The sequence below is a fragment of the Chlorocebus sabaeus genome, chromosome 24 (assembly GCF_047675955.1).
Source record: "Chlorocebus sabaeus isolate Y175 chromosome 24, mChlSab1.0.hap1, whole genome shotgun sequence".
NCBI classification, from domain to species: Eukaryota; Metazoa; Chordata; class Mammalia; order Primates; family Cercopithecidae; genus Chlorocebus; species Chlorocebus sabaeus.
The window spans coordinates 51,854,078-51,861,108 of NC_132927.1; positions in this window are offsets into that span (position 1 = coordinate 51,854,078).

Consider the following 7,031-nt stretch of genomic DNA (forward strand, 5'->3'; position numbering starts at 1 on the left):
AAAAGGTACAGAGACAACCAATGGAGCAAAGATAATCAATGAAATCAAAAGATGGTTCTTTTACACAATCAATTAAATCCATAAGTAGAAAAATCTATAGAGACAGAGAGTAGATTAGTGGTTGCCTAGGGCTTGAGAGAATGGATAGATGAGATATTTTGGGAGGTGATGGCTAAGGGGTGCAGGGTTTATTTTTGGAGCAATGAAAACATTTTAAAATTGATTGTTGTGATGAATGCATAACTCTACGAATATGCTCAAGGCCATTATGTTGTACACTTTAAATGGGTGAATTATATAGTATATGAATTATACTTTTATTTTTTAAATAAAGTTATTTAAAAATGAAGGCAAAATTAAGACATCCCCAGATAAACAAAAGCTGAGAGAAATCATTACTAGATCTGCCTTGTGAGAGACACCGAAGAGAATCCTTCAGGCTGAAATGAAAGGACACTAGACAGTAACTTGAATCCACAAGAAGAAAAGAGGAGCACCAGTAAAGTTAACTACATGGGTAAATATACAAGACAATGTAAATGTGTATTTTGTTTATAACAATTTTTATTTCCAATCTGACTTAAAAGATAACTGCAAAAAGTAATAACTATAAACATGTGTTGATGGACATATAGTAAATAAAGTAGTAATTTTATGACAATATTAGCACAAATGAAGAGAAGGAAAATGGAGTTATAAAGAAGCAAAGTTTTGTAATTATTGAAATTAATAATCTACAAATTTAAATTAAAATTTGTATTCACCGGAACTATGTTATTCTAAGCTGTTAATTGCAATCCCCGAGGCAACCAGTAAAAAAAACCTCAAAAAATGTGATAAAAGAAACGGCAAGTTAGCTAAAATAGTACACTAGAAAATATCTATGAAACACAAAAGAAGGCAGTAATGGAGGAATAGAGGCACAAAAAAGACATGACATGTAGAAAACAAGTAGCAAAACGGCTGATATAAATCTTACCCTGTCAGTAATTATATTTAATATAAATAGATTAAATACTCCAATCAAAAGACAGAGAGACTGGCAGAATGGATTAAAAGAAAAAACAACCAAAAGCTGTTTATAAGAAACATTTTAGATTCAAAGACACAAATTGGTTGTATGTAAGAGGATGGAAAAAACATATATGATGCAAACAGTATTTAAAAGAAAGCTGAAGTAGCTATGATAACATCAGACAAAAATCAACAAATGTTACTACTGCAAAGAAGGACATTTCACAATAATAAAAGGGTCAATCCATTAAGAAAACTTAACAATTATAAATACATATATGCAACTAACAATAGAGTCCTTAAAATAAATGAAGCAAAACCTCATAGAATTAAAGAGAGAAATAGACAATACACGAATAACAGTTGAGGCCGGGTGCAGTGGTTCATGCCTGTAATCCTAGCACTTAGGAAGGCCGAGTTGGGTGGATCACCTGAGGTCAGGAGCTTGAGACCAGCCTGGCCAACTTGGCAAAACCCCATCTCTACTAAAAATGCAAAAAACTAGCTGGCCTGGTGGCAGGAGCCTGTAATCCCAGCTACTCAGGAGGCTGAGGCAGGAGAATCCCTTGAACCTGGGGGGCGGGGGTTGCAGTGAACCGAGATCACACCGCTTCACTCCAGCCTGGGCGAAAGAGTAAAACTCCATCTCAAAATAATAATAATAATAATAGTTGAAGACTCTAATACCCCACTTTCATTAATAGATGGAATGACAGAAGATCAACAAGGAAATAGAAAACTTGAACCTAAATCAGACATTAATAGAATATTCCACTCAACAACAGCAAAACACACATTCTTCTCAAGTGCATCATGAAACATTCTCCAGAAGAGACCATATGATAGTCTCAATAAAGTTATAAGGGTTGAAATCATACAAAGTATGTTCTCCAATCACAGTGGAATAAAATTAGAAATCAATAGGAGAAAATATGTGGGAAATTCAAAAGGATAGGGATATTTTAAAACCACTCCTAAAGAACCAATAGGTCAAAGAAAAAAATCACAATGGAAATTAGAAAATACTTTGAAATTAATGAAAACAAAACACAATATACCAAAACTTATGGGGTGAAGCTAAAGAATGGCTCAGAGGGAAATTAATCACTGCATACATCTATGTTAGAAAAGAAGAAAAATCTCAAATCAATAACCTGATCTTCCACCTTAAGAAACTAGAAAAAGATCAAACTAACCCAAGGGAAGCAGAAAGAATGGAATAATAAAGATAAGAGCAGAAGTAAGTGAAATAGAGAAGATAAAAGTAATAGAAAAAAATGAAATAAAAACTTGGTCTTTGAAAAAATTAACAAGTGTGAAAAACCTTTAGCTAGTCTGATGAGAGAAAGAAGATTTGAATTACTAAAATAAAAAATAAAAGAAGGAAAATTACTGTTGACCTTACAGAAATAAAAAGAATTGTAAGTGAATACTATGAAAAGTTGTATGCAAATAAAGTGGATAATCTAGATGAGATAGACAAATTCCTAGAAAGACACAGCTACCAAAACTTAATCAAGAAGAAATAGAAAAGTCTGAATAGACTGAAAATAAATAAAGAGACTGAGTTAGTAATCAAAAAATTGTCACAAGGGAAAGCCTGGAACCAAAGAGCTTTGCTAGTGAATTTTATCAAATGTTTAGGGAAGAATTAACACTGCTCCTTCTCAAACTCTTTCACAAAGTAGAAGTGGAGGGAACACTTTTCAATGCGTTCTATGCAGCCAGTATTACTCTGATACCAAAGCTAGAAAATAACACAAGAATACTACAGGCCAATGTCTCTTACGCATATAGATGCAAAATTCTGGACAAATTACTAGTAAATTGAATCCAACAACATATAAAAAGGAACATACATCATGATCAAGTGGGACTTATCTCAGAAAATAAGATTGATTCAACACATAAAAATCAATGTAAATATACCATATTAATACAATAAAGGATAATAATTACAGAATTATTTCAATATACACAGAAAAGGCATTTGACAAAATCTAACTGCTTTTTATTAAAAACCACTTGAAAAACTATGAGTAGAGGGGAAGTTTCCTGACAAAGAACATCTATGAAAAATCCACAACTAGTATCGTGCTTATTAGTGAAAGACTGATCAAAATCTTTCCCAGTAAGACCAAGACCAAGACAAGGATATCCACTCATACACCACTTGTATTTAACATTGTACTAGAAGTCCCAGCCAGGAAAATCAGGCAAGAAAAAGAGATAAAAGGCATCCATGTTGGAAAGAGAAAAGTAAAACTACCTCTATTTACAGATGAGATAATCTTGTATATAGGAAACCCTAAGGAATCCATCCCTCCCAAAAAATATATGTTTTTACATATTATTATATTCAATATGTATCTATTAGAGCTAAGAAACAAGTTCAACTAGGTTGCAAGATATAAGAGCAATATACAAAAACTACTTATATTGCTGTACACTGGCAATGAATAATACAAAAATGAAATTGAGGAAACAATTCTATTTATAATCAAAACAATTTATATCAAAAAGAATAAAATACTTAGGATGAAATTTAACCGAAGAAGTGCAACCCTTATACATCAAAAATTGCAAACAAAGAAGACTAAAAAAAAGTGGGGAGATATCTCTTGTGTATGGATTGGAAGACTTAATATTGTTAAGAACGCAATGTTTCCCGAATTGCTCTACAGGGTTGATGCAACTTGTATCATTTTCCAGCTGTCTTTTTGGCAGAAATTGGCAAGCTGATCTTATACAATTTATAGAGAAATTCAAAGGTTCTGAGTAGCCTAAGCAATCTTGAAAAAGAAGAATAGCGGCCAGGCGCAGTGGCTCAAGCCTGTAATCCCAGCCCTTTGGGAGGCTGAGTCGGGTGGATCACGAGGTCAGGAGATCGAGACCATCCTAGCTAACCCAGTGAAACCCCGTCTCTACTAAAAAATACAAAAAACTAGCCGGGCAAGGTGGCAGGTGCCTGTAGTCCCAGCTACTTGGGAGGCTGAGGCAGGAGAATGGCGTAAACCCGGGAGGCAGAGCTTGTAGTGAGCTGAGATCCAGCCACTGCACTCCAGCCTGGACGACAGAGTGAGACTCCGTCTCAAAAAAAAAAAAAAAAAAAAAAAAAAAAGAATAAAGTCAAAGGACTCACACTTCCCAATTTTAAAAATTACTATAAGACAGTGTGGAACCAGCAGAGGTAGAGACATATATATCAATGAGAGAGATTTCAGAGCCCAACAATAAATCTTCATATTTATAATCCATTGATTTTTGACAAGGGTGACAAAATTACTAATGAGGAAAAAATAGTCCTTTCAATAAGTGGTGCTGGGACAACTGGATATCTACATGCAAAAGAATGAATTTGGACCCCTACCTCACACCATACAAAAATTAACTCAAAATAGATCAAAGACTTAAATGTATAGCTTAAAACTATAAAACTCTTAGAAGAAAATGTCGATGTAAATCTTTGTAACCTTGGTTCCTTAGATATGACCCCAAAAGAATAAGCAACTAAAGAATAAAAATAGATAACTTGGGCTTCATCAAAATTTAAAATGTTTTACAAATGATATTATCAAGAAAGAAAGTGAAAGATAACCACAGAAAATATTTGCAAATCGTATACCTAGCAAAGTTCTAGTATCAAGAATATATAAACAACTCTTAAAACTCAACATTTAAAAAAATCCATTTTTAAAATGTGCAAAGGATTTGAATAGACCTTTCTCTACATATACTTGAATATATATTATGGGCAATAAGGATATGGAAAGAGTTTCAATATCATTAGTCATTAGGCAAATGCAAATCAAAACCACACTGAGATACAACTTCACAACCACTAGGTGATTATAATAAAAAAGATGAATAACAAGCATTAGTGAGAATGTGGAGAAATTGAAACCCTCAGATATTGCTAGTGGAAATGTAAAACAGGGCAACTGCTGTGGAAAACAGTCTGGTAGTTCCTCAGCAGTTAAACATAGAGTGACATATGACCTAAAAGAGTTGAAAACATATGTCCACATAAAAACTTGTACACAAACTTTGTAGTAGCCTCATTTGTAAAAGTCAAAATATGGAAATAAACCAGATGTTTATCAACTGGTGACTGGACACAGTGTAGTATATCTATACAATGGAATGTTATTGGACCATAGAAAGGAAGGGAGTACTGATACATGCTACAACATGATGAGCCTTGAAAGCATCATGTTAAATAAAAGAAGCCAGTCACAAAAGGACACATATTATATATATATATATTTTTTTGAGACAGAGTCTCACTCTGTCACCCAGGCTGGAGTACAATGGCATGATCTCAGTTCACTGCAAGCTCCGCCTCCCAGGTTCACGCCATTCTCTGGCCTCAGCCTCCTGAGTAACTGGGACTACAGGCACCTGCCACCACGCCTGGCTAATTTTTTGTATTTTTAGTAAATACAGGGTTTCAGCATGTTAGCCAGGGAGGTCTCGATCTCCTGACCTCATGATCCACCCGCCTCGGCCTCCCAAAGTACTGGGATTACAGGCGTGAGCCACCGTGCCTGACCATATTATTCTATTTATATAAAATAGCCAGAATGGGCAAATTCAGAGACAGAAAGTTTATTACTGCTTTTCAAGAGCTGAGGAGGAGAGGAATGGGGAATGATTGCTAACAGGAACAGAGGGGTTTTTTTTAGGGTGATAAAAATATTCTGAAATTAGATAGTGGTACAGGTTTTCCAACTCTGTGAAACTCTGTACACTGAATTGTGTACTTTAAAAAGTTAAATTTCATGGTTTGTGAATTATATCTCAATTTTAAAATACACTGAAGAAGTATGAGCAAGTAGAGTGTATCCCAGGAATGCAAGGTTGGTTTAACGATCAAAAATCAGTTACTGTAATTCATCATAATAATGGAATAAAGAAGAAAAACTATAAAATTATATCAGTACACTCAGAAAAGGCCTTTGTTATTTTGGTAAATGACAAAATTCAGTACATATTCAGGATTAAGGCTCCCAACACATTAGAAATAAAATGGAATTTCCTTAACCTGACGAAAGAGCACCTACAAAAAAACCCTACAGCTTACATTATATTTAGTGATAAGAGACTGAATGCTTATCTCTTAAGATCAGGAACAAGGCAAGGATGTGTATTCTCAAAAACCTTCATTCAACATTAAACTCTGCAAAAGGGCAAGTATGTCTGGGTGCAGTAGCTTATACCTGTAATCTCAGCACTTTGGGAGGCCAAGGTGGAGGGTCACTTGAAGCCAGGGGTTCAACACCAGCCTGGGCAACACAGAGAGACTACATCTTTACAAAACATTATTTAAAAAATTAGCTGGGCATAGTGGCAGGCACCTGTAGTCCTAGCTACTCTGGAGGCTGAGGTAAGAGGATCACTTGAGCCTGGGAGCTTGAGGCTGCAGTGAGCTATAATTCCACCACTGTGCTCCAGTGCCCGGGGAACACAGTGAGAACCTGTCATACACACCAAAAAAAGAGGCAGATAGGTTGGAAAGGAAAAAGAAAAACTGTCTTTACTCACAAACAACATAATCATCTAAGAAAATCCTAAGGAATCTACATAAAAGCAACTCAAACTAACATAAATATTGCAAGGTTGCAAGAAGTCCCCCCAAAAGTGAAAGTGTATGTCCCCCAAGAGACTTGACATGAATATTCACAGTCATTTTATTCAGAACAATCAAAACCCGGAAACAATGCCGTTGTCCAGCAACAGGTGAACAGATAACAAATTGCCCTTGGAGGAGGTATCTTTGGGCCTTGTAGCTGTAGAATCTTTACCCTGTGGAGCAGGAGAGGATGAAGATGCAGGTGTGGGAAAGGTAGGAGATACTAACTCTGGCCTGGAGATGTCCAGCTGAAGAACAGAGAACACTTGATCGGGAGGTAGAGACTTGAGTTGCTCAGCAAAGGAGGAATAAAGGTAACAGGGCTGTGAGATTTGGGAGCAGTAACAGAGAAAGCCTCAGAAGGGAAGGGGTAGAGAGGCACAGA